This window comes from Jaculus jaculus, chromosome 3 (genome assembly GCF_020740685.1).
Source record: "Jaculus jaculus isolate mJacJac1 chromosome 3, mJacJac1.mat.Y.cur, whole genome shotgun sequence".
NCBI classification, from domain to species: Eukaryota; Metazoa; Chordata; class Mammalia; order Rodentia; family Dipodidae; genus Jaculus; species Jaculus jaculus.
In genome coordinates, this window is record NC_059104.1 from 14,788,128 (window position 1) to 14,815,324 (window position 27,197).

At 44.0% G+C, this 27,197-nt stretch overlaps 1 protein-coding gene across 6 annotated transcripts in view; it reads right to left on the reverse strand.

Annotated features, from left to right (window-relative positions):
• Positions 1–10,983, reverse strand: part of Mbnl2 (muscleblind like splicing regulator 2) — a 193,507-nt gene extending 182,524 nt beyond the window's left edge. For all 6 annotated transcript variants that reach the window (XM_004651060.2, XM_004651061.2, XM_045146356.1 and 3 more), the window contains exon 1: positions 10,857–10,983. The gene's annotated coding sequence lies outside the window, so the exon portion shown is untranslated. The remainder of the gene's footprint in view (positions 1–10,856) is intronic.
• Between the last annotated feature and the right edge of the window lie 16,214 nt (positions 10,984–27,197).

A 27,197-nucleotide genomic window follows, 5' to 3' on the forward strand; every position in this document is an offset into this window, starting at 1 on the left:
AGTCCTTGACGTCCCCCTGGTTTTGAGGAAGTCTCTCTTGTAGCTCGCAGCTGCTCCTGACAGGCTCTCTGGCTTGCGAGCTGTGGATTCGCCTGTCTCCGCCTCCCTCCCTCCTGTGCCGCTGGAGACACACCTGTTCAATGCGACTGGCTTTGTATGGCTTCTAGGGATGCAAAGTCGGTAGTTGGGCTTGTGCCTCAAGGGCTGTCACTACTGTCGTCTTCCTCATGCTCCCCCTTTTCCTTTTTTCCTTTTCTTAATTTAAGTTTATTTATCTATTTATTTTCAAGCAGAGACAGACAGGGAAGGGGTAGAGAATGGTCACATCCGGGCCTCTAGCCATTGCAAACGAACTCCAGATGCATGCGCCACTTTGTGCACCTGTTTGTTGTTTTTGTTTTTTTTTTTTTTTTTAATGTAGGTACTGGGAAATTGAACCCAGTTTAGTTAGGTTTTGCAGGCAAGTGCTTTAATCACTAAGCCATCTCCCCAGCCCTTTATTCTATTTTTATTTTTATTAGCATTTTCCATGATTATAAAAAAAAATCCCATGTTAATTCCCTCTCTCCTCCCCCCACACTTTCCCCTTTGAAATTCCATTCTCCATCATATTACCTCCCCATCACAATCATTGTACTTACATATATACAATATCAACCTATTAAGTACCCTCCTCCCTTCCTTTCTCTTCCCTTTATGTCTCCTTTTTAACTTACTGGCCTCTGCTGCTAAGTATTTTCTGTCTCGCGGCAGAAGCCCAGTCATCTGTAGCTAGGATCCACATATGACAGAGAACATGTGCCGCTTGCCAGCCCTTTATTTTTTGAGACAGAGTCTCTCACTGAACCTACAGTCCACCAATTTGGCCAGGCCAGCTAGCCAGCAACCCCTCAGAGATCTTCCTGTCTCCACCTAGCCAGTGCCGGGATCACAAACATGTTGCCACCATGCTTGGTTTTTACATAGGTACCATTTCTCTAGTCCTCGGGCTTTGTAATGGGAAGCGTGGTTTACCCACTGAGCTACACCATCAGCCCTCCATGCATGTATTTCTTAGGGAGAAAAATAAAAAAAAGAATCTCTGCAACACATGCAGACACACCAGCCTTCCCTGGAGATAAAAAGCTTTCAGCCGCAGCCACTCTGGTACAAGGATGGTGGACGTTATCAATCCAACCCCAACTTCCGGGAGCCTGAGCATCCTGTACAGGCCTCCTGGGATGAGGACGTTGGGGCCCAGCCACCACCCCCACCTAGAACAGCTTCCTCAGGCGAGCCTTTGCATGTTATCACGTCTGCAAAGCGACCCTTGTATCCCAGAGGCTCAGGATGGGCACCACCATCATTATCCTCTGGGAGCTTATTAAAAAAAAAGAGAGAGAGAGGCTATCAGCCCCACCCCAGACCTGCTGAATCAGAATCAGAATCTACATTTTTAATAAGATCCCCTGGTAATGCACAGGCTTGTTGAAAGTTTGAGCAGTGCTGTTTGGTTTAGTCCTTGGAGGCATCTGACAGGAGGGTATCCACCATCTGCACACCTCCAAGCGCTTTCTAGTTTTTTAGAGTATATCTTCCTGTAGTCCTAATGGCTGCCTTCAACTGAGATCTGAGAAATCTAGGGGGAAAAAACGAATACTTAGGTCTTAGGGAACTGGACAGCCAGTGCTGGGGATAATTCACTCTGGATTTACTGTCCTACCCAGTACCATCTCTAAAATAGGCATTTTGAAAGACAGATGAAGAAGTCTTGATTTCTGTTTTCAGAGGCTCTAACTTTTGAAGCTCTGTTTTCTGTCAAATGTCACCTACATATATATGAAAGATACAGCTATGAATGTTCTCTTATGCACCCCGCTGTTCTGGGGCTCTAAACATGAATGTGAATCAATGTTGGCCTCCAAGAGGACCACTGGCAAGGCTCATGCTCACGCGAGGGAGGGTGAAAATGTGTGTAAAAAGCTACACTGTTTCCCCTTGGATCCAAGGAGACTGGGCCATGGTGCTTAATAGTATTGCTTACTTATCTTTTTTTTAAAGTTTTTAAAATATTTTTTATTTATTTAAGAGAGAGAGAGAGAGAGAGAAAGTGAGGCAAACACACAGGGAGAGAATTGGCACACCAAGGCCTCTAGCCACTGCAAATGAACTCCAAACGCTTGCGCCACCTTATGCTCCTGGCTTTACATGGTTACTAGGAAATTGAACCTGAGTCCTTTGGCTTTGCAGGAAAGCGCCTTATCTATTAACCACCTCTCCAGCCCCTTCCCGAGCTTTAACCATACATCCTTATGACAGAAGTACTTTGTAGCAGAAAGGATCATTATAAGGACAGTTACTTACTTACTAATGGCATGGTTGCATAACAATGTTAATATGCGCTGTACATTATCAAACATATGTGAAAAATTGGTATCACAAAAGGTTGAACTAAGTAAGATATGAGATGTAAGTTCAACTCTTTCCTTGCTTACAAATAATTTTGCTCTTGGCCTGGGGTATGGACATTCCACACTAGAAAAGCTGATGTAGAGGAAATATTTCCATTTGGACTCAGAGAAAGCAGCCTTTCCTCCAGAAAGTCCTATGCATTACTCCAACCCAAGCAAAGCTCTTCTTATCTGCACTCTCAGGGCATTAAAATTCTAAGTGCTAAATCATTTCTACAATATAGGCTTCACCAATACGTTTAGTATGATTAATTGAAGTTTGCATTAAGGATGCCAGAAATTTATAGATTTTTAGAATAATTCAATCTCTTAATTAAAAACATTACTGTCTTCCCAAAATTCCTAGGGTTGGGTTCTGCTTCTCTATGCAACATGCCTTACAAGAAAACTCCAAGTCAGGCTGCAACATGATTATTCATGTCACTTGAGATTAGATGCATAGCACTCCCATAGGTTTAACTTTTCCATTTGGGAGCTAATAAGATTTTTAGCATATTGTTTAAATTCACTCAACTTCAGTTTTCACTTAATTTTTTTTTAAAATGGGAATGGGTGGGTTTGGTGATCATTCAAGGGGATAATAAGCATAAAATCTGAAATTCTGTAGACATTGTAAGAAGCTATCCTCACTATCATATTCAATATGACACTCAGTAGGCAACGTGAAATTTCTAAAATAAATGACCTCTCACTTCCACCCTGTCAGTTTAGTTCTTTCTGCAAATGAATTGTTTGTCTCTCCCATTCGTTTAGCCAAAACTACTTAGGTTTACCCATAGAGTTTGGGGCTCTTATGGGCCTGAATTTAAGTAATGGCTGGGTCACATCTGGGGAGTCATACAGTGTGTTACTGACTCGGTTTGTCTTTATTATTATAATTATTATTTTAACATATTTGAGAGAGTGAAGAAAAGAGGCAGAAAGAGAGAGAGAGAGAGAGAGAGGAAGAGAGAGAGAGAGAGAATGGGCGCGCCAGGGCCTCCAGCCACTGCAAAGGAACTCCAGACGCGTGCACCCCCTTGTGCATCTGGCTAACGTGGGTCCTGGGAATGTCTTCTTCTATCATCCAACTGGGAATCACATGGATTGTATGTTGTCCTGTGCTCTTCTACACACCACATGGTGAGAGTGTAAAGCACCTTGCTTATAACATATACCCCTAAAATAGTAATCTCTCCCTCCCTTCCCCCTCCCACACACCTTTCTGCAACCTTCAGAGACACAGTGAGAGGTACTCAGGGAAACCAGAAGCCTGAACCCTTGGTGCTCTGGTTGACTTTGGTTAACCCCAGGGCCTGCAGACCATTTACAGCCCCTAATGAAGTACACATTCTAGAAGCTGGGTGGCTGGGTTGGGGGTGCAGAGCCAACATACAGGTTTTGTCCCCAAGGCCTCCCAAGCAGTATGAAATGAAAAAAAAAAAAAAAACAAAAAAAATCAACCTCCCAGGGCTCTGCCTTTTGGCCCAAATTCCTGAAATCTAAATGACACGCTGTCTCAGAAAGCATCTGGGGACAGGAGATGGTGGCCTGAATCCACACACCTGGGACACTTCTATGTTTTTTTTTCTGCACCTCAAGATTCAAGTCAATCAACCACTGGGGGATAAAAAAAAATTAAATCAGTCAATGAATGAATGAATGAAAGTTTGAAAACCTGGGTTAGAACTCATCTCCTAGGGCAGCTTTAGTGAGGCACCCAAGCTTGAGGGCTCCAGGCTAGGATCTGACAGCCTTAACTCCCTATTTGAACTGTTAATGAAGAGAAAACCAGTGGAAGCCTTTGTCAAGTGGAAAGAGCTACACATATGCTAATTATCCTTCTGAAGACCGCTGTGTACTTAACTCTTCTTATCTTGTTTGTAAGTATATCCTTCCCTAACTATTGTGGATTGGGGACTGCTGGGGATACAGACCAGAGGTATTTAGGGCATCCAGTGGCCTTTTTTTTTTTTTCCCCTCTGTGGTTGACTTACCATCCCACAGCCTGCCTGCCCTCTGGTGCTCCTAACTTTGACCCTGCTTTTCAGCCCACTGGAGCCCAAGTTCTAAACCAAATGCTTTAAAGTGTGGCTACATTCTCCTCCTCCCCTCCTCAGTTCAACCCCAGAGTCCTAAAACCTCACAGCTCGTCTTTGACCAGAGAATGGCTGTTAGGGGGAAATATCCCCCAAACCAGTAACAACGACGACGAAAACTTACATGTTTCCAAGGGGGAAACGAATCTCGAAACATAACAAAAAAGTCTGCGCAGCTAGGCATGGTGGCGTGGTAAAATTGAGGTAGGAGGATTGCTGTGAGTTTGAGGTCAGCCCCGGACTACAGAGTGAGTTCCAGGTCAGCCTGGGCTAGAATGAGATCCTACCTCAAAAACAAAAAAACAAAAAAAAAAAAAAAAAAAAAAAAAAACCGTGGTGGGGTTACAGTCCTTTAAGAGTAAGGCATCCGTTTCCTGGTTGTGATGGGAATGGTGTGTTAACTGAATCAGGAGATGTTGGGGGCATGGTGCCACTCGGAAGCAGGAGGGGGTATATTCCCTTTTGCTCATCAGCTGACATTCAAGGCTTTATAAACGATGTTGCCCGCAGTCTCCTGTCACTTTGGGCCTGAAACTCTAGCATCTGAGACTTCACTGGCTTCTTTCAATCACCTTTATTTTGGATTTTTCAACCACTTCCACCTATCTATCGTTCATGTCATATTTCAATATGTTCATCAGTTAATACTAGATAATGCAACATGGGTGAGGAAAGTACAAAACCTAAAACCCCAGAGAGATGCAATATTGCAAGGTCAGAGCCAAATTACCTTGGGCTACCTTCAACCCCTCAGTAGCCACTTGTGGCCCACTTCGGTGTCTGATCTATCACCCAGGTGACTATCAGTTGATCAGGTGTGACCTTTGTGGAATGTACTAACAGACTCCTAGCTTCCACCAACCCAAGGGCTAAGAATGCTATCAGGCAGCATCTGAGGCCTATGGTAGAGATTCCCCCCACACACATCCACCCCTGCTTTGCTATAACTCCTACTGATGTGTCAGCCAGTGTATTTGAAAACTGCCTTGATTTATGGCTTTCTTCTGTTCTGTAATTATAAAACCGTCATGAAATTGCTAACACATTGGAACATAGAATTGGGGTAACCTAAATCGGTGTTCCCAGGCCATGGTCACTCATATTTTGCATGGACACCCTCAACACAAGATTAACAATACTAAATTAATATTAGCCAACAACGACGTTAGTGAACTCTTCTCTACGAGGACCGTAGGATTCTGTGACACGCACTCAGGTAACTAAGCAAGGTACCGCAGTGCTAACCAAATGGCAAGAGCCGGCCCGAGGGGTGCTTAACAAACACTTGTTGACTGATTCACAGAAGGCTGAGGAGGCCTTAGACAATGCAGTCTTTGTCAAAGCACTAAGGTACATTGTTGAGTCCATTTTTTATGACCAAGCGTTTTTATTATATTGAAGGGACAGAACAGGCCAGCTGAAAACTGCCCAGCAGCCAGGAACTCAGATTCATTAAAAGCATTAAAAGCCTTACCTTTCACACCTGTTTTCCCTCTCTGTGGTGGAGGCGGGGCCTAGCACCAATACAAAAAGCTCAGCAGTTAGAGGCCTGGAGCAAACCAGCTAAGTGACACCTTTGACTCCTTGGGACACTGTAGCTCTTACCACAGCTGCAATGAACACTTCCAACCAGAGAAACAAAACCCGAGCCCAGTGAAACACTGGAGGAAAAGGCGGGCTGAGAGATGGCCTAGCAGTAAGGTGTTTGCCTGCAAAGCCAAAGGATCCTGGTTCAACTCTCTAGAGCCATGTAAGCCAGAGGCACTAGGGACGCATGCATCTGGAGTTCGTTTGCAGTGGCTGGAGGCCCTGGCGTGCCCATTCTCTCTGTCTTTCTCTCTCTCTCAAATAAATAAATAAGTATTTTTAAAAATTGGAAGAAAAAAAAAAGACACAGCTTTTTTTTTTTTTTCTTTTGAGGTAGGATCTCACTCTAGCTCAGGCTGACCTGGAATTCATTATTTAGTCTCAGGGTGGCCTTGAACTCACAGCGACCCTCCTACCTCTGCCTCACGAGTGCTGGGCTTAAAGGCGTGCAGCAAAACCCAGCTAAGCCCTCTTGTTTTATTCTCTTAAAAAAAAATTCTTATTTGTTTATCTGACACAGAGAGAGGGAAAATGGGTGTACCAGGGCTTCCTGCCACAGTAAACAAACTCTAGATGCATGTGCCACTGGTCATCTGGATTTCCATGGGCACTGGGGAAGCAAACCCGGAGCATAAGGCTTTTCAGGCAAGTGCCCTTAACCACTGGGCCATCTCTGCAGCACCCTGTTTTATTCTCCCGAAGCACAAAATATGCCACTCCTTGTTCTACGTAGCACTAGGCATCAATATCCAACCCATTCGGTAGATCATTCCAGAAAGGATGCCTGGGCTGGTGTCTCTTTATAGTCTCTGCCACTCTTTGTTCACTACGCCCTCAGACAGGGCCTCTGCTGCTCTGGTCAAAAGGGGAAAGGGTCCTCACCCCGTTGGGCCATGACCTTGGGGTTCTGTGCTAACCTGGCTGGACTTTTGACCAGAGGCTTTTTGTGTGGCTTGGAGGCTCCGGCCTCCTTCCTCCGCCGCCTGCGGGCTTCCTCCTTGCCAGGCTTCTGTGTGTGGCAATGAGAGCTCTTTCCAACCCTATCATCAGCTCTGAGGTATAGTTCTCCGTGGAAGTGCTCCCAAGATCCATTTTCCAGCAACCAACACATCCTTCACTCTACCCTCTTGCCATTCCCTCCTTCATCCCTTTGCAGTACCCCCCTACCTACTTCCACATCGCAACGGTTTTATTTTGCTAAATGTAAACAAGCCATTCTGCCCTTTGCTGGTTATCTGGAGAATGCAGGAAGGAGGAGGAGGAAATGCATTCCGAGAAGAGGAGAACTAGAAGGAATTCTCTTTTAAGCTCAGTATCGAAATCCTGTTCTCCCATTTCTTGCTTGGACTCTCGAGTACCTGCTCTTGGATCTCTATGGCGCACCCCGAGCGAGCGCCCCGACTGGCTGGTAGCCATGTGATATTGATTTGTTTTCACCATAGCAACAGCAAATTAAAACAACGAGCAGAGGAGGCAGGCCCTTCAGCAGGAAAGCTTCATGACCAGTCTATCTACGATTTCCTCCTTTCCTCTGATTTTTCTCTCGTATCCACTCCACTTTCACAAATTCAATACAAAAGTTAAAGTAAATAAATAAATAAATAAATAAATAAATAAGCACTAAATGCCTTGAGCACTATGAGGACTACTGCTGGAACAATCTGCTAGCAAGGCTTCTAGAATATTAGATGAGAACAGATGTAGAAAACAAAAACAACGATGCTCTCATTTTCTTGGAAATTGCATTTGTTAAGCTAAGGATACATACCCTTAAAATAATGACATGAAACTTGCCGACCAAAGAGTTTTAGAGCTGTGATTATGTATCTTAATACAGAAGGCACTGCCAAACAATTTCTTAATCCTGAGCTTTCTTCCCTCCCCCTGTAGTTGAGATAGCTCACTGTGCCAACAGATACACATTTTTTTTTTTTCATGTAAGGTCAAGGTCTCCTAAGAGAAAGTATAGCAAGTATTCCTCAGGGCTTTAAAGAAGATAAATTGAGGTTTCTTTCTTTCTTTTTTTTTTTTTTTAATAAGGTAGGTACTTGCTCAAAGTAGCCAGGACAGGGACCCAAACTAACACTGGAAACTCCCATGAACTCCAAATGTGTTCTAACTGAAATTCTTTCTTAAATGGCTCCTCAGTAAATGCTTAACCTTTCCTCTGATTTCTACGATCAAGAGTGGCACGATGACTCTGGGTGAACAGCCAACACTATTGTACTTCACTTCCTTTGAGCTATCTGCCCTAGGACATGGCGCTTTATCTACAAAAGCAGCTGTCTCCGCCTTCGCAACCAACCTTGAACTTGGCATAACATGGACTCTAGATAATGACTCTAGGGGAGCTGGGGATAGAGACTCTGGGAAGGTCCACACAGGTGGCTGGCCACACTGACCGAGCTGTACCAAGGGGGAAGTAAGGCCAGGCAGCAAAGAAAAAAAAAAAGGAAAAAAAGCAAGAGTGAGGCTCCTTACAGCTTTGCACCAGCTAAGCCAGAACCCTGCAGAAAACCTGTGCTGCCAGGCCGGCAGCCAGGCAGGTAGAAGATGTCCTATTTATAAGGGGGATGGATGAGCTGTTTTAGATTTCAAGAAAGCTGTCTCGTCTTTCTTCAATCCACTCCCCCCACCAGCTTATACCCAGGTCCAGATAACCCTGCGGACCCTTATGGAAACTGGCCAAGTCTTACTGCCTCACCTGTGGCCCTGGGCAGAATGGACATCCAAGCCCCATTTCCCCAAAGGAGTTCAAAGTTCAATAGGTTTAAGTGACCTTGAGTGACAGTCACAGGGGGTCTTTCCTACCCCTATCCCCCTAAATCACACACATGCCATGCAAGGACCCTACCTCAGCAGCGCAGTCTTTCCCTTCCCCTACCTGAAAGCCCTTAAAAATCTCCTTCCTTCCCTTACCAGAGACCCAAAGCTTCTTTCTCTTTTCCTTTGGATCCCACCAGTCTATCCTGGCATGAAAATAAAATGTTGGGCCCAACAAACTGTCCACCTCCGTCCTCTACCGCAAACCGAAACCTGACGGGCCGCATGCAGGCTGAAATGTAAAGATGGAACTCCAGTCCTGCCAGCCTAGAGTTCGAATGTGCCCAGACACACACACGCGCACACACACACACACACGCACGCACACACACACACACGCATGCACACACACATATTCCTCCCCAAGAGCTGAATAAAAGAACACACAGCAGAAATAGTTGGAGGATGACGTCAGAAGTTCTGGGCTAGTGTCCTGCACTTCTCCTTGAAGTACAAACAGTGTGTCTAGAAGAATCTACGTGGCACTGCCCTGATTTAAAAATGAACACCACCGTCTCTCCAAACCCTATGGAGCTAAAGAAAAGTTCCTCTATGTAGATTGTAAAAATAACCTCTGCTTCCCCCCCCCCTTTACTGTTTTCTAAATACACATATTCCTCAATCAATACATAATCTCCCTTTTTGCTTTTGTCTTTCTAACCAACGGACAGTAATGCTTCTTAAAAAACATTCGCGGCGATAGTGGTTAGCAAAGTCCTTTTTTTTTTTTTTTCCTTCGCTTCACTGCTTGCTAACTATTCTAAAAATGTTACACATTTATTGTAAACACATGCTTCCCCAGGCCTAACAAAAAAAAAAGCACAGTTTCCTCATGCCTGGCAGGAATTTAAAACGGAAAAGGGCAGAAAGAATTCTTTAACACACAGATCCTTCCCTACTCCTGGGCCAAGTGTGTTAAAAATAAATCTCCATCGTGTCTCACTGCTGCTTCTCGACAAGAAAGTTGATCTGGTTCGGCAGAGTGAAAGCACGGCTTTAAAAGCTAGCCTGCTCTCATTAAATTACTCTGCTGGCTGTGTGTTCTCATTAAAAATGCATACAGGTCGGATAATTGCAGTAAGCATTATTAAGCCAGCTTTACTTTTGAATATAATGGTTCCACTTTTAAGCTCTAGACAAAGGCTCAGACGTGCCAGGAAAAGAAACGTAAACATTGCAGTGGGGGTATCTAAAACTTGCCAGAAAGCTACCTCTTGCTTGGTTGTTTAAAAATGTGCTTTTGAACCCCAATTAAACCCTATTGTAGAGCTAGGGTGGTCCCTAATGTCCCATAAATAGACCTATTTGGGGCCCAAAACATTCAAGCGATGATGATCCGCTGCATGTATATATATATATATATTTTTTTTTTCAAATTCTTAATTACAAGTGTGTTTTCATAAACTAAGCCCGATGGAAACTTTTATTCCGGAGCTAACGATAGCGGTGGGGGGGGGGGGCATTCGGTACCACACGAAAATGAGAATGTGCCAGAGATTTTCAAATGGAGGAATTTTAAAAATAAAAATATAAAAACATTAACAAACAGAATCCCTTTGGAAAAATAAAATAAAATAAAATAAAACAAAAAAACTCAGCTTCGCGCCTCCACCCCAAACAGGCGGTGTTAAGAATCCAAGCTCTGACATTTCTTGATCTCAAATCAAAACGTTACGTAAAAAAAAAAAAAAAAAAAAAAAGTCCAGGGTTCCCTGCAAGTGTTAACACTTGAATTAGTGGGCTCCCCGGGTCTCCCCCGGGCTTCCCGGAGCACACACACAGGGGAGTGCAGCGCACTGCAGCAAACTCTTTTTTTTAAAAAAAAAAAGAAAAATTCCACTAATAATAATAGTAATACTACATGCACACAGCGTAATAGTCATTAACAATCAATGCAAAAACCGGTGGGCTCTCCTACCTGGTTTAGCTCTGCTGGTCCTTCCCCCGTCCAGTAGCCGCAACATCTGGCAGAGGCGAGCGGCCGAGGCTGGCGCCCTCCCGCATCCTGAGCCAGGGGCTTCCCCGCGCGCAGCTCGCGTCCCCCCGCCGCCGCCGCCGCCGCCGCCGCCCGCCGCCCCGCGCCGGCGCTGGAGGAGCCTCTGCCCGGGATGATGAAGCAGACCCGGTCCCAACTCCGTTGCTGGGAGCCGCAGCCCTGCCTCTGCGCCCCGCAGGCCCCGCCCCGCCGCCGCCAGCCAATCCGCGGCCGGCTCGTCAGCCCTCCCGGCCGGAGACGGGCGCTGATTGGACGGCCGACACGGCGACACAGCTGTGTCGCGTCCATACTGATGAAAGGAGGAATTTCCCTCTCCCGAAGAAAAGCCATCCGTCGTAGCGCCGAGAGCCGAGTGGCGCGTCACGGGAAGAGCCGAGGCGAGGGGGCTGCGCAGGGAGAAGACGCGAGCCGGCCACCCCCACCACCCCCCTCATCCCGGAGATCCGAGCTGCGTCGTAAACGGAACACTTTCGAAAACTCCGCACACATGCCCCGGGCATCCGCGCTGGTGGCCCCGACGCTTCAGTCCCCTAGACCCTTCCACGAAGTATGTGGACGTAGACAGATAATGGGTGGTAGTTTTAAAAATGTTCATTAGAGGGAGCACGCGTGGGTACGCCGGGGCCTTTGGCCACTGCAAAATAAGCTCTAGACGCGCGCGCCACTGTGCGCATCTGGCTTTATGTGGGTGCTGGGGATTTGAACCCAGGCCTTCACGCTTTGCAAGCAAGTGCCTTTAACTGTGGAGCCAATTCCTCAACCCTGAGATATGTATATTTTTTATAAAAGGGGGGGAAAAAAAAGCAGTTCAATCAATGTCTGCCATGGGAAGTAATACCTTATGAAACATTTACATGCAATTTACAGAGAACTTGCAAAATCAGAACATGCTTGCAGCCCTGGTGCACACAGTTTTTTGTTTTTTTTTTTTATTGGTGTGTTGTTTTTTTTTTTTTCTTTCAATTACCGGAACCCATATATCTTTTATCTAAGTTTCCAGAGCACTGGGGACTTCAATTAGGGAATGCAGAACAATAACACTGATATCTATACATTACCCTTTGTGATCTTGGCAGGCACCCTGGAGAGGATTAGATGTGCCCTAACCGTCTTAGTTACCATTTCATAGTTTCCCATTCAGAGACCCACATTGTCATTAATTAAGTAATGATTACTGGAAAGTGTACAGTGCTGAATACAAGTGGCAGGTGATCTGAGAGGAACCACCAGGTCTCACTCTGCAAAAGATATTCTAGGAGGTACTAGGGTTCCTCAAGATAGGGCAGGAAAAGAGAACTGGAATGGTTATTCTATTTATTTATTTACTTATTTATTTATTTATTTATTTATACCAGTCCACAGCATTTCTGCATGCTTTGAAAACAAAAACAAAAACATGGCATTTAGAAAGACACAATGACCACACATTTTCTTTCCACTAAGCACAACATTTTGAATTTACAAAATTAAGTATGATGGTTCCCTGCCTAGCTTGAGGACGAACAAAGCCCCTATTCATCTGAAAGGTTGAACCCAACTCTTAATTTTTTTTTTTAAATAAGCAATGCATCTGGAATAAAGTAACCTGGCAGATTGTAATAACTTCTTTATATCTTTCCAATTGCATCTTACAAATATAACACTTCATGTGACTTGGGGACTATTCCTTTCAAGAAAACCCCATGTTTTTATTTTTCATGATTCTAATCATTAATACTCATTTCCGTTTCTTTTTCTTTTTTCTTTCTTTTGTTTTTCTTTTTGTTTTTGTTGTTGTTGTTGTTGTTGTTGTTGTTTGTTTTTCAAGGTAGGATCTCACTCTGGCCCAGGCTGACCTGGAATTCATTATGGAGTCTCAGGGTGGCCTCGAACTCACAGCGATCCTCCTACTTCTGACTCCCAAGTGCTGGGATTAAAGGTGTGCGCCACCATGCCTGGCTTCATTTCCATTTCTTGACAAATCCATCCAATATTATAATTTGTAACCTTTCCTGTGCTATAAACTAGTTCTGGTCAAACAGGTAGAGAATGACTTTGAAATATTCATATACCACACACCCCCCAGTGATCCCAGATTTATGATTCTCCTCTTCCTGATCTCCCTCTGAGTTGGCCTGCAACTCTCATTCTTCTAATCTTATTCCTGAAACTTCAGTCATCTTTGACCCTCATTCTCACCCAAGGAAATTAAGTCTTGTAGGTTTTCCTTCCCAGCTAGTGCAGAACGTTGACCTGTGTGACATAAAAGCTAATTAATGGCCTCTGGTTACTCAGGCCTCTTCAGCTTTGGTCGTCCCTGTTGCCAGACAGGTTTTCTCAGGTCTTGTAACATCATGTTCCTTTCATACTCCAGCCCTTCCCTCTAATAAAATCTGAATTACAGACTTTCAAGGTCCTTCAAAATCTGCCCCTTCCCTTTGAAGTTAGCTTTGCCTCCACATTTCTCCTAAGTGAACCTCCCTCGCTACTTACCCAATCTGTAGGGCTCGGGTCGCATCTCCTTTCTTCTGTGGACATTAGCTTCTCTGATGTTCAAAAAGCCGTCTTAAGTCTTCATTGCACCAGACTGTTTAAATCCTTACAAGGTAGCCTTGTGTGGCTATCATGCCCGAGTTGATTTTACCATCTCAGAAAGCAGAGTTCACATCCGCTACTAATTAACATAATGTGTACAGAACAAACACGCAGAAGCTAAACCATGGGAAATGCTTACTAAATGCTAGAGATGCTCACAGCTATTTCTACCTTGGTCATTGCATTTAGCAGGCGGCCTTGCACAATTCCTATGACAGGTGACATGGTACTTATTCAGTTGTACAAGCCCAATACCTGGTAGTTTTTCTTGATACTCCCCCTCAACCACCATTTGAAACCCATTATCAAAATCTGTCAGGTGGAACACCTGAATACTTAAACATTTCACTTTGTTCCATCTGTATGAATACAGCTCTGTCCGAGATGTCAGTATTTCACCTTCACTACTGAAGACTTCTTAGCTGATCTTCCTGAATCGGCTTATTTCTTTCCTATATTGGAGGATTGAATTTTAGGACCTTGTACATGAGGCAAGCATTTTACCACTGAGCTACAACTCCAGTTCTTTTAATGATTTTTTTCAAAGGATTAAAAAAATTATTTATTTATTTATTTATTTATTTGCACACATAGAGAGAAACAGAGAGAATGGGCATGTCAGGAACTCTGACCATCTGGCTTTACATGGGTATTGGGGAATGAACCCATATCATAGGGCTTTGCAGACAAGTGCCTTAAGTGCTGAGCCATCTTTCTAGCCCAAATTTGTGTTCTCTCTTTCTTTCCTTCCATCTTTCTTTTTCTTTCTTTCTTTCTTTCTTCCTTTTTTTCTTCCTTTCTCTCTCTCTCTCTCTTTCTCTTTTAAGTTTTTTGAAATGGGGGTCTCACTCTAGCCCAGGCTGACCTGGAATTCACTATGCACTCTCAGGCTAACCTCAAACTCATAGCGATCCTACCTCTTCCTCCCAAGGGCTGAGATTAGTTGGTGTGTGCCACCACACCCGGCTTAATTTTTTTTTTTTCCATCTCAAGAAAGGGCCTCATGAGGTTGTTCAGGCTGGCTTTGAATTCACTGTGTAGCCCAAGCAGGCCTTGAACGTGCTATCCTCCTGCTTCAGCTTCTCAAGTAGCTGTAATTTCAAGACTGTGCCTCTAGCGCAGCTGTGAATACATTCCTGACACCCTTCAAGCCCTTTTGCACACTTCAGCCAAGATGGGATTTCAAGAAAAGAAATTTATTTTTTCACATTCCTCTGCTGAAACTTTTGCTACGGACTGAAGTGTGTGAACTGATATTTATGAACTGAAGTTCCAAGAAAGTACTACCTCTGCCTCAAACAAGGCAGAATGGAGAGATGGAATGTTGCATGATCAGAGCCAAATTACCTTGGGCCGCCTTTAGCCTCTCAAGAGCCATTTTTTGCCCACCTCTGTGTCTAAACCTAACACCTTAGTGACTATTAGTTGATCAAGTATGAACCTTTTTGGAATGAACGAATAGACCCCCAGCTTTCACCAATCCAAGGGCTAAGAATGTCGTCAGATAACATCAAAAGCCTATGATGGATATCTCCCCACTTTGCTATAATCAGCCTACTGATGCTTCAGCCAATGTATTTGAAAAATGCCTTAACTTTATGACTCCCTTTTGTTCTGTAACTCTAAAAACTTCATGAAACTGTTAACACATCAGAACACAGAGTTGGAGGTAACCTAAATCTGTGCTCTCAGACCCTGGTCATTCACATTTGGCTCCAGAATAAACTATGTATTATTTCTCTTTGACGTGAGAGCTGTGTCTTTTGGGCCAACAATTCTAAACTTGGAGGTGATGGTATTTGGAGACCGGGCCTCTGGAGGTAATTGAATTTAGATGAGACCAAGGGGTTAGGACCTTCATAATGGGGTTCGTACTCTTACAAGAAGAGAGAGAGACACCAGAAAGAGGTCTCTTTCCGTCACAGTAGGCCACAGTGAGAGGTTGGACTTCTTAGGGAGAGAGTCCTTGCTGGATTTAACCCTTCCCACCAGAATTCTAGCCTTGAGAAGTGTGAGAACACAGATTTCCATCAGGAAGGACATCCAGTCTGGAGAATTTTGATATGACAGCCCAAACAGATAATACAACCTTTACTTATCTCTGAATTGTTTCTTGTGGGGAGGGATGGACGTTCTTTACCTGACCCCCAAGGTTACCATGGAGAGGCTGCTTGGCTCTCTAGCCTAATTTGAAGCCATCTTTGCAGGGAACCCTACCCTGACCCATGGGATGAACTTGGATCCACTTGCTTTTCCCACTCACAGCCCTTATGAACTCCAGATAGCTTCTCAGACTTCAATGTGTGTGTGTGTGTGTGTGTGTGTGTGTGTGTGTGCAAATCCCCAAGGGAGCTTGTTAAAATGCAGATCCAATCTCTGGAGTTCCTAGGTGGGTACTGAAATTCTGCCTTTCTAACAAGCTCCCAGGTGGTACTGAGGCTGAACAACTCCTTCAAACAGCAAGGTTTTATAGACACTGATCCCTTCTTTGCACTTATTACAAGTATGGTTATACATTAGCCAGGTTAATTATTTACTTGCAGTCTGCCTTCCCCGTCAACATGTTAGCATGGCAAGTCACCATGGTCTCTCCAGCATCTAGACTTCGTGGGTTTGGTCCACCTCAGAAGAGGCTTGTTCTATTGCTGTTCCCTGCAGAAGGAAGGAGTTGAGAAGGGGTTAGGAAGTCTGGGAGAACTGAAACTTAACGACCACAGACCACTCCCCAAGGTTACAGGACTGATAAACAACTGTTGAAGGGCACATTTTGACCATTGTCATGTAGCAATTGCAACATTCCCTCCTTGAGGTTGGTGGCGAGAGAGGAGGGAAGGAATCTCAGCTGACTCAGGGAGTCAACAACTCTGGGGAAAAATTGCAAGACCCCTCTCCAAGGCTACCTAAAGGGGGAAACAACTGCTTGGGGAGGTACCCTCTGATGGAGCTGCCTGGAGGCTGTGCAGTGTGCTCCAGGAATGCAGCCTCTGTGGGGTGAGCTTTTCAGTGCTATATTTAGTGATATATCTGCCTCTGAGTCATGCATGCTCTGATAAGTAAACCCTCAGCCCGAGACTGAGGGAAGAGCATCTGAGGAGGTAATCGTGACACAGGAAACCTGTGGCAGTGGCTAGGGAGAGGTGATCAACCAGGATGGGAAGACATTTCTTGATGGTGCAACTGCTTTTGGGGGAGGGTCTTATCCATGCTCTGTAAGTAAGATCTCACCCCAAGACTGAGGGAAGAGCATCCCCCGGGGGTAATCCAGACAATAGAAAGCTCCACTTAACCAGGTATGGGAAGGTCATCATCCACAAGGGGCTGAGACTTCTCAATGGCTGCACTTGGGGGGGGTCTCCATTGCTCCTGTCAGCAACCCCAATAAAATCATTGGTTCACCAACACCGGTTCTGATGGAGTCATAATCTGGTCTGTCATCTGTGCCCTATCTGGGGTGCAGTATGTTAGCGGCACCCTGTGGGAAAAAAATTCCCCCAACAAAGATCAGTGACAGATACATGTTAAAGGAAGGAATTAGCTGATACAACCAACTACAGATCCAAGCCAGGTTTTACTTCTTTTTACTTTTTCCCATCCCCTCCACTGCTTCCTTCTTTTTCCTTTTTGTAACTCAATATAAATTTCTTGAAAGTATATAGGAACCAAAGTCTGAGAAATCCATATCATAGAACATGACACACAGCTGTGCTCAGAATACATCAGCTCTGCCTATTGCTATGATTGCCATCAGTATGGCCATTACTTTAGGCTCTAGAACCTTCCTGAGATCACATTGAAGAGGGATTATGATATGTTTTAAAAAGTAGTGCTGAGGGCTGGAAGGCTTGCTCAGTGGTTAAGACACTGGCTTTCAAAGCCTAATGATAAATTAGCTAATGTTAAACCTGGATTCGATTCCCCGGTACCCACTCAAAAGCCAAATGCACAAAGTGGCACATGCATCTGGAGTTCATTTGCAGGCCTGGAAGGCCCTGGCATGACCATTCTCTCTGGCTCTCTTCTATCTCTCTGCTTGCAAATAACTTTTGTTTTTTTTTTTTTGTTGTTGTTGTTTGTTTTGTTTTGTTTTGTTTTTTGAAGTATTGATGAGTGAAGGTAGAGATTTCCATACTGTCTTAGTTCATATCACTCTTGGTGGAAACTTTTTATTATGCTCCAAGGCCAAGAGAAATGTCTGCTTGTTGTATTTATTAAATAGCTATTTCTAAATACTTTAGCATTTGTTTTTACCACTAAGTTGCTCTTTAAAAATTTAATGCAAAAATATTTGAAAGAAGTATTATATTTCACTCTTAATCTCAATTAAGAGATTATTAAGTGATTGTGCTTTCTTACTGGGCACTGCTTAAAGACTGAAATCATATTGTAATCATTGTTTTCTCTTCTTTTTCCATGTTAGTTGTTTCCTGTATCTACTTTTCTTCTCAGCAACTGCTGAAAATACAACTTTGCAAAGATATAAAATATCAAAAGGGAGTTGGAGAGACTGTTCAGTGGTTAAGGCAGTTGTCTGCAAAACCTAATGACTGGGGTTCAGTTCCCTAGTGCCCACGTAAAGCCAGATGCACAAAGTGGCGCACGCAACTGGAGTTCATTTGTCGTGGCTAGAGGTCCTGGCATGCCCATTCTCTCTCTGTCTGTCTCTCAAAAGGAAGACAGTGTAATTCTCAAACAAAATTTGAAGATTTTCTTGAACTAGTCACTCAGAGCATACAGCATACGTTGAGTATTGTTTTCAATAGCACCCCCTGTGAGGCCGGTGCTATTTCCCAGGGAAAGGTGCCTCTCCCACAGTTTGGAAAACTTGGCAGTAAAGCAATAGTTCCAACAGGTTTCCAATGCCAGTTGTTTTTCCTAGAGTGATAGTTGTGTCATGCCTCTTTCCTCTGGTCCAAGGGCATTCAATGTTGCTGGGGAAAGATCAGGCCAGCAATCACAGACATGTCCAGCTCTGAAGCTGAGATGATTGGAACTCATACCCACCTTTAAGATACAGGTAAAAACTGTGGTCTTCCAGAATCACAGATGCCTTTGGCCCAAAGAGCACATTATAAGACACATTGTTCTGGTCCTGCCAGCCTGTGTGGCCAGAGGCACTTGCTCATAGCCATGCCCATTCAACACTGTAGTTTGTGAAGCTGAGTGCCGAGGAAGCAACAATGAGCATTTCTCCCAAGAGTTTTCAACAGGTCCGTGCCTATCACTCATCTATATGGAGATCTCAAAGCTGGCTATGCTCCTATCCTCCAATATAGGGTGGGGAGTGACAGCCCTCCCCCCTCCATCTCATCCTCTGTGCGTATTGAGTCCTTGTTTTGAAGGGTCTTCCAATTCTGAGATGCTATAGGTGGAGAGCATGATTTCTCTTCTGGTGGATCGCTGAGAAGATCTGTTGCTCATCCTCTAAGTAAGAAGTCAGGTCGATCATAGGTCCTAAGGAGGCCAGGGGAACAGGACAAAGTTGTCTTGCTCTTCCATAGTACCCACCACCCTTTGTCCAAATCTACAGTTGACTTGGTCCTCCTTCCTGCAAATGCCACACCTCCCACAGGCAAGGATCTTCTTCATATACCATAGTACCTGACACATATGAGACTGATGAAAAGCTTTGCCAAAAAAGCGACCAATATTTGGGAGAACCAGCATATGGTATAGGATGAGACACAAGGCCAAGTATTAAAGCAGGCCAGGCCCTTCTGAGAGGCATTGGGAGGTCACTGGAGCCGAGTGTTGATACCAGGTAGGAGTCCAAAAAAATTAATCTTTTTCTGGAGAGTGACACCCTGGTGTGGTTACCAAACAGCTCGTGCTACTACAGAAATTGGTTTTTCTATTTCTTTGACGTTGGGTGAGCAGCCCAGGTCCCTAGAGAGTGCCTTTAATGCAAGGAGCTAACCTCTTCCTCACAGGATTCAGAATGGAATGACTTTGAAAAGAAATTGATTTCGGTGAGATTATGAATGGGCCCCCGTGGCAGTGAAAGCATGTGAGATATTCAGGTGGAGAAAATGTCATCTTAAAGTGACTGTGTGGTCTGGATGGGGGGATAAGTTGTGGTATGTATGTTATTATGGCTGTGATGGCCAACTTACATTAACACACACACAAGCAAGCATACACACACACATGCACACACACACACACACACACACACTGATTTTTTTAAACTTTATTTATTATTTATTTATTTGAGAGAGAGAACGAGGCAGAAAGAGGGAGAGAGAACTGGTGTGCCAGGGCCTCCAGCCACTGCAAACAAACTCCAGATGCATGCGCCCCCTTGTGCATCTGGCTTACGTGGGTCCTTTGGCCTTGCAGGCAGACGCCTTAGCTGCTAAGCCATCACTCCAGCCCCACACGCTGATTTTGATTTAGTGCAATACAGTGGTTGTTTCTAAGACCTTACGATGTTGCCATCACTGTTTCTTCTAAGAGTCAGCATCTTGATCTATTTATTCACTCATTTGGCTAGGATATGTCATATACTCATATGCCCATCTGAAACCTTGAAAAATATCAAGATAAATAACACACAGAGGAGCTTCAAACATTACATAATGATCCCCAGCATGAACTCCGTGAACACTTGTCTCAAATGTTCCTGAAGAAAAGGAGTTATGGCCAAGTAAAATCACAAGATGAAATAATTATGTTTTTACTGAAGGGCTTCTCAGGACCTCAATTCTGGGAGAGTATGTTGTAAATCTCGAGGTCCCTGTGTTTGAGTTTTTCATTCACCACAGGCTCTTTTTCCAAAACACCTCGAACTACTATAATGTTTTAGGGGCATATGCTGTGAGGTTAATCTTCTGTTTTTTTATATTATTATTTTATCATTTATTTATTTATTTATTTCCATGCGTGGGTGTGCATGGCAAAGTGCATGTGTGGAGGTCAGAGGACAACTTTGATGTATCTGTGTTCCACCTTCTTCAAGAAAGGTTCTCTAAAAAAAAAATTCTAGTTGAGGATTTTAATGTAGGAACATGCTATACTTTGAACATATCCTGACACTGTTACCTCCTTTCCCTCTTCTCCTGCCTGTTCCGCTAGCACCTTCCTCTTCTTCTGTCTTGATGTCTCATTCTCTTCGACCTCTTCTGTCCTCTATTTCAAAATGTTGATGGGTTCAGAGCTGTGCATGTCTTGTTGGGGGGCATCACAACCACTGTGAGGTCATGAGGGAACCAGATGGTTCATGTCTAGACTACAGAGCTCCAAAGTACTCCTTCCCATCCTGTGGCTCTTACATTCTTTCTGTCTTCTCTTCTGCAACGTTCCCTGAGCCTTGGAGGCCATGATAGAGATATCTCCTTTAGTGCTGAGCTCCCAACACCCTCTCATGTTCAGCACTGATGAGTTTTCAGTTTTCTCAAGTGTGAGATAGGGTCCCTTGCCCCCTGCAAACAAACCTTCAGAGTGTCACATCAGACTAGCCAGTCAGTGAGCTTTGAATTCTCCTGCCTCCCGTTCTCATTGGTACCTCGGGATCCCAGATGCATGTGCCAATTTGTATCCAGTTTAGGTGGGAGCTGGGGAATTGAACCAAGGCCGGCAGACAAGAAAGTGCCTTTAATGGTTGAGCCATCTCCCTAGCCCAGTCTTTTACTTTTTTTTTTTTTTTTTAAGGGTGTTGTTCACACATGCTTCCTTCATTCAACTCACCTTCTTTTCCCTAGTCATTGGTGAGGCATCCACCATAACTGGATGAACTTTGTCTTCATTGCTAGAAACTGCAGTTACCCTGGAAATCCTATGGCCTCAGCATAAGCATTAGCATTAGCTGGGCCCCTGGTCTTCTCAGTTCTTCTCCTTAGACACATCTTGGAGACTAGGTGTCTAGGTTCTCTGACCAGCAAAGGGCCTGTGGTGACTTGGTCTATGTGCACACTGCCCTTATGAATCTTCACCAGGTCTAAAACCTATGTTCCAATGGAAATATATACCTCTGGGAAAGGCACAGATCATCTTTTCCCTTCCATCAGCACTATTCATGACATAACACTTCTGGTCAGCTCCCATAGACTTAGAGACAGGGAGAGACTATTCATTAAACAATTACATACTATGATGTGCCGAGCACAACACTGTCAGACACATCACCAACTGTTCTTAGACATGAAGAAAAGCTGCCTGAGTAATGGAATAACCTTCTTACCATCACCTACCTGAGCAATGATGGGGCCCTTTTGTTTTAGGACCCTGGCTTTATTGTCCACATTCTTGACTATGACTCATACCAGCTCTCAGTATAACAAATTACAAAGTAAATTAGAATGAGCAGTGGGTTAAGGAGGTGATGTAGGAGAGAAAGGAAAATTAGGACATGGTCAGTGAGAGCAGGTATCTGAGGGGGAGCTGGGAGGGGGACCTCATTGCATAAATTGCATGGCCTGGGCCAGTTGCATAGAGAAAAGTCCCATCACTAGTCACCATTGTGGGGCTTTGACAATAATACTTGACAGAAACAACTTAAAACAGGGAAGGGGCTGTAGAGATGGCTCAGCACTTAAGGCACTTGCCTGTGAAGCCTAAAGACCCAGGTTTGATTCCCCAGAACCCACGTAGGTCAGATGCATGTGGTGGCACATGCATCTGGAGTTCGTTTACAGTGGCTGAAGGCCTTGCCATGCCCATTCTCTCTCTCTCTCTCTCTCTCTCTCTCTCTCTCTCTTTCTCTAATAAATAAAAAATAATAAAATTATGGCTGGAGAGATAGTTTAGAGGTTAAGCGCTTGCCCGTGAAGCCTAAGGACCCTGGCTCGAGGCTTGATTCCCCAGGACCCACATAATCCAGATGCGCAAGGGGAGCACACGCATCTGGAGTTCATTTGCAGTGGCTGGAGGCCCTGGCGCGCCCATTCCCTCTCTCTCTCTGTCTCTCTGCCTCCTTCTCTCTCTCTGTCTGTCGATCTCAAATAAATACAGAAAAATAAATGAATGTAAAAATAAATAAATAATATTAAAAACACAGAAAATAGGAAATCTGTATCGTGGCTCGTGATTTCAGAGGATTGCAGGCCATCATGGTGGGGAAGGCAGGGTGGAGCAGCTTAGTTCATGGCATAAGGGGGGCGTTTTGGAGGCTGTTGCCATCAGGATTTCAGGAAGCAGAGGGTGAGACAGGAAGTGGCTGGGAGATGAGTGAAACCCACCCTAAGTGACATACTTCCTTCTGCGGCACTATGCCTCTCGAATTTGCCAGAATATCTCAAACTAGCATCTGCAGCTGGAGACCAAGCCTTCCAAACATGAGCCTGTGGGGGCACGTATCAGATTCAAACTATAACAGAGTGTTTCAAGCGGACATCTGTGGAGGTGGGGGAGTGTGTCACCGGTTCTCTGTGGAAGTACATTCTGAGCAGAAGACATGAAACTCAGGAGCAACTGTAGAAGGCATTCCTGTGGGAGTGACCTCCTGGTCACCCACTATGGCCTCCAGGTTGTCACCAAATGCCAATTCTCTCTCTCTCTCTCTCTCTCTCTCTCTCTCTCTGTGTGTGTGTGTGTGTGTGTGTGTGTGTGTGTGTGTGTGTGTGTGTGTTTCTGTTTCTGTTTTTGTTTTTTCAAGGTAGGGGCTCACTTTAGCTCAGGCTGACCTGGAATTCACTATGTAGTCTCCGGGTGGCCTCGAATTCACAGAGATCCTTCTATCTCTGCCTCCCCAGTGCTGGGATTAAAGGTGTGCACCACCACGCCTGGCCCAAATGCCATTCCTTGTTTCTCAATCTTGCAGCTGGGCTCTCAGTGCAGTAATGGCAGGACTCATTATTCAGAGCCGTTGTGGGGTGGGTTCTATCCTTTTTCTCTTCCCACTGTGGCCTCCCTTTGGATCACGTATACAATGCATAGATGTGATCCACATAGATATATATTTATAAAATATATTGTATGTAAGTATATAAATATGTAGTATATTATTAATAAATGTAATATATATATTTGTGTTTGTGTGCATATACACACACACATACTTTTTGGTCTGTGATTGTTTAGGGTATTTTGTTTGTTTCTTGGTTTGTATTTGTATTTTTGAGATAGGGTCTCACTATGGAGCCCAGGCTGGCCTCAAATTCATGATCCTCTCAATACAGCTAGAATCATAGTTCTGTACCACCATATTCACCTTGGTATATATTCTTGATAAGATAAAATTTCAAACTGGCAATAAAGTGCTCTGGCTATTCTCCCAAGGACACGTGTGTCATGTTTCATAATAAAAGTTTTTAATCTTATTTTTAAAATAATTTGTGCAAAGAGAAAGCATCTGGCTTTGTTTGATCTGCTACAAAAAGGGTTCATGTTGTGGATATATTCTTCCCTAGAAATGGACAGTCATTTCACTTTCCAGCTGGATTAGAGAAAAACAAGCTCACCTTAGCAATAGCATCAGTTGTGCACGGATGCCATTACCTTGCATCATCCTGGCCTCATTTCACTGTGCTCTTCCTCTGCAATCTCAAATGTCCAAACATTCGCCAAGTCATTTCTCCTGTTGAGATCTGTTCTCAGGTCCCCCTCTGTAGCCAAGGGGATGACAATTGTCCTTTTGCTGCTTTCTTCACAGTGGGTTGGGGCTTTGCCTGTGACCTTCTGTCCAGAGAGCTGGTGCCCACATATTCCTGGGGTTCCAGCCTCCCCAACAAGACCAATCACTCCCAAATGAGGTGATCTTACTGTGCAAAACATCCAGTCCTGAGACGATTACAGTAAGATTACAAGAGTCCACGTCCCTCTTCACGTAGCGTCTAGCCTTGGTTTTCAAGGGCTCAAGTACAGACAGCAAAGTGATTTTTGGGTTTTATGAAAGATAGAAAAGATTTGCAGTCGATAAAGTTTGTGCTTTCCCCAAAACCTCAGTGGGGAGTCTCACAGGATTTGCCGTCATACACTGAGTGTCTACTTCCCTCTGCCATTCCTGACACCCACTTCTCTCCCCCAGAAAATTCCTAGCACTCAAGTCACTGAATCACAACAGCCAGAAATCCATCTTGCCCCAGAGGCTGGACTGCAATTCCTGTGCTTGGAAAGTTCAGGACTGGGGCTGGAGGGATGTCTCAGAGGTTAAGAGTGTTTGCCACTTACACATGGAGACCTATTAGAGTTCTATATTCTCATAACCAATATGAGAAGCTAGACATGGCTACTCGCATCCTGAACCCCAGTGAGCAGTAGGATGGAAAAGATCAGAGAATTGCTGGGCCTCACTGGAGGGTTGAAGGAGAGACCCCATCTAAAAGAAATACACGGGTGGGCAACTGCTCCTCTGGCTTCCACACATAGGCACATGGAGTTCTAGCATCCTCAAACATGTGCACACACACATCACATACGTCACGCATCATGCACATACACACACGAAAAAAGAAAGAAAGAAAAAGGAAGAAAGAAGTTCAGAACTGGCTCTGACCTCAAGGTGCGTGGCATATTTAAATTCATATTGGTGTAGAGCCATTTAAGTTGTTTATTGATAGTCCTATGCCTTTTTTTCTATTGACATGGAAAAATTGTGTCAGCGAATAGAAAACTGCTCACATACACATTACCCCTTGGCCGAAGCAGCCTCTGGGCTCTCAATATCCTAAACTCTGCTGGCGTCACAAAGACCTCTTGTTAAGTGCTTCACACACTGTCAGCTTGCAAAAGGAATGTTCAAACTCCTCAATTTGTTAAGTCCCCGACTAAGAGACACAGATGATATTTTTAATCTATCTAAGTCTGAAAAGTTATTTTTGACATAATTAAGCATTTATAACTTCACTTTATAGGTACACACTTTTAAGTTATGTAACATCACCGAACTATTCTTTTGGATTGTGTTTTAAAAATTCCTTCACCTCAACATTTCACATTTAGATGTAATGAGAACATTTTCTTTGGATTAGAAGTGAATGTCTTTCTTTCAAAGGCTTTGCCTCACCCCGGATATTAAAAATAGCCAATATCAGGGTTGCCAGATTTGTGGAAAATGCTGAATTTTACCAAATGGACAATTAACAAGCATCTTCATAATGAATCAACCAAGTAAGTACTTACTGCCTTAATTGGGTGGACTGATACCCCAATAAGGCTACTATCATTGCTCTCAAAGAAGATGAAAGTGCTGGCTAATTTGTCTTTATGTCTTCCGTACTGGAGAGATTATTAAGCATTCATCACACACTCATTTGCGAAGCACTTTACAGTAATTTATGACTTCAAACTCAATCTGGGAGGTCACATGCTCTCTGTTTATTTTACAAGTGGATAAACTGAGGCATAACAGACAGAAGACATTCTGGGTCTTTAGTGTGTAGAGAAGCAGAGACAGTCCCCAGTGCAGATTGGAGTTAATGCTCAGACCCAGCCTGGTTCTAACCCTGAGCAGAAATTCATGCCGAGTTAACAGGGCTGGTTGGGAGTTGGCAAATGAAATCCTGGTGGGTTCTCTGGTCCAAATGGAGGAAAATGAAGGGTAAGATTGTCATAGGAATGCAGAAATGCAGAGGGCTTTCCTGGACTATGCTGAAATAAGCACAAGGATTACATTAAAATGTAATTAGTTGATTCAAATCATATCTTCATGGGAAATGGAATTTGTTTCTTGTTGTCTTTTTTTTTTTTTTTTCAGCTGGTTGGGTGGTCATTTTGATTTCTGCTCCTACTTTTAGGAATTCTGTTCAATAGGCAACTCAGCAACAGGTCCAAGAGTTTCCCATAGTTTTTCTTGCTAAATAGTCATCCTATAAAATGACATGGGAGGATTTAAAAAGCACTGCATATGGGGTTTGCTTGGGAAACACTGTATATTTGGATTTTTTTCAATATATTATTAAAGTATTAAGGGTTCTAGGAAACCCTGCAAAAAAAAAAAACCAAAAAACAAAACACAAGTGTTTAATTTTATCAGCCAACATTTCTTTTTTTTGGTAACTCCTAATTGATATAAAAATTATGCTTTGGGGCTGTAGTGACAACTTAGCAGTTAAAGTGTTTGCCTGCAAAGCCAGAGGACCCAGGTTCAACTCTCCAGGACCCACAAAAGCACATGCGTCTGGAGTTTGTTTGCAGCGCCTGAAGGACCAGGCATGCCCATTCTCTCTCTCTCTCTCTCTCTCTCTCTATCTGCCCCCCTCTCAAATAAATAAAAATAAATAAACTTAATAAAAACTGTGCTTTGGGAAATGCAAACCACCAGAAAAAACAGCTCATCAAATAGCAATCCTCTACCTGATTGAAGGCTATCCCTCCCCCCTCCATTCCTCCGGGTTCAACTTCCCAGAATAGCTCACTGTTGCTGCCCATACTATTTAGCAGGGCACAACTGGCCATTTAGCATTCTTCATAGGGTCTTCAGCTATGTAAGCGAGAGGGAGTCAGGTCGCTTTGTTGAGGCAGTTAGGGTGACTGGGTCCCTAAAATTAAAGGCACGAATGTCTTTGGGCCCAACTTTGCAGTCTCCACTTTGCTAGAGATCAAATTATGATCTGACTTCTTATTTCTTCCCTAGATCTGTTTCTCCACAAATAACCTGGGTCCCTTTTGGGGGGAAATGTCCCCCTTCCTAGAACTGAAAACGGACTGACATTGTGGTTGGTCAAGTTCAGCCCCAGAACCTGGTGCCACGGCTGTCCTCTTCCTAAACAGCTTCTAGACCAATCAGCTGTGTTCGTGGCTCACTTGAGCCAGGAG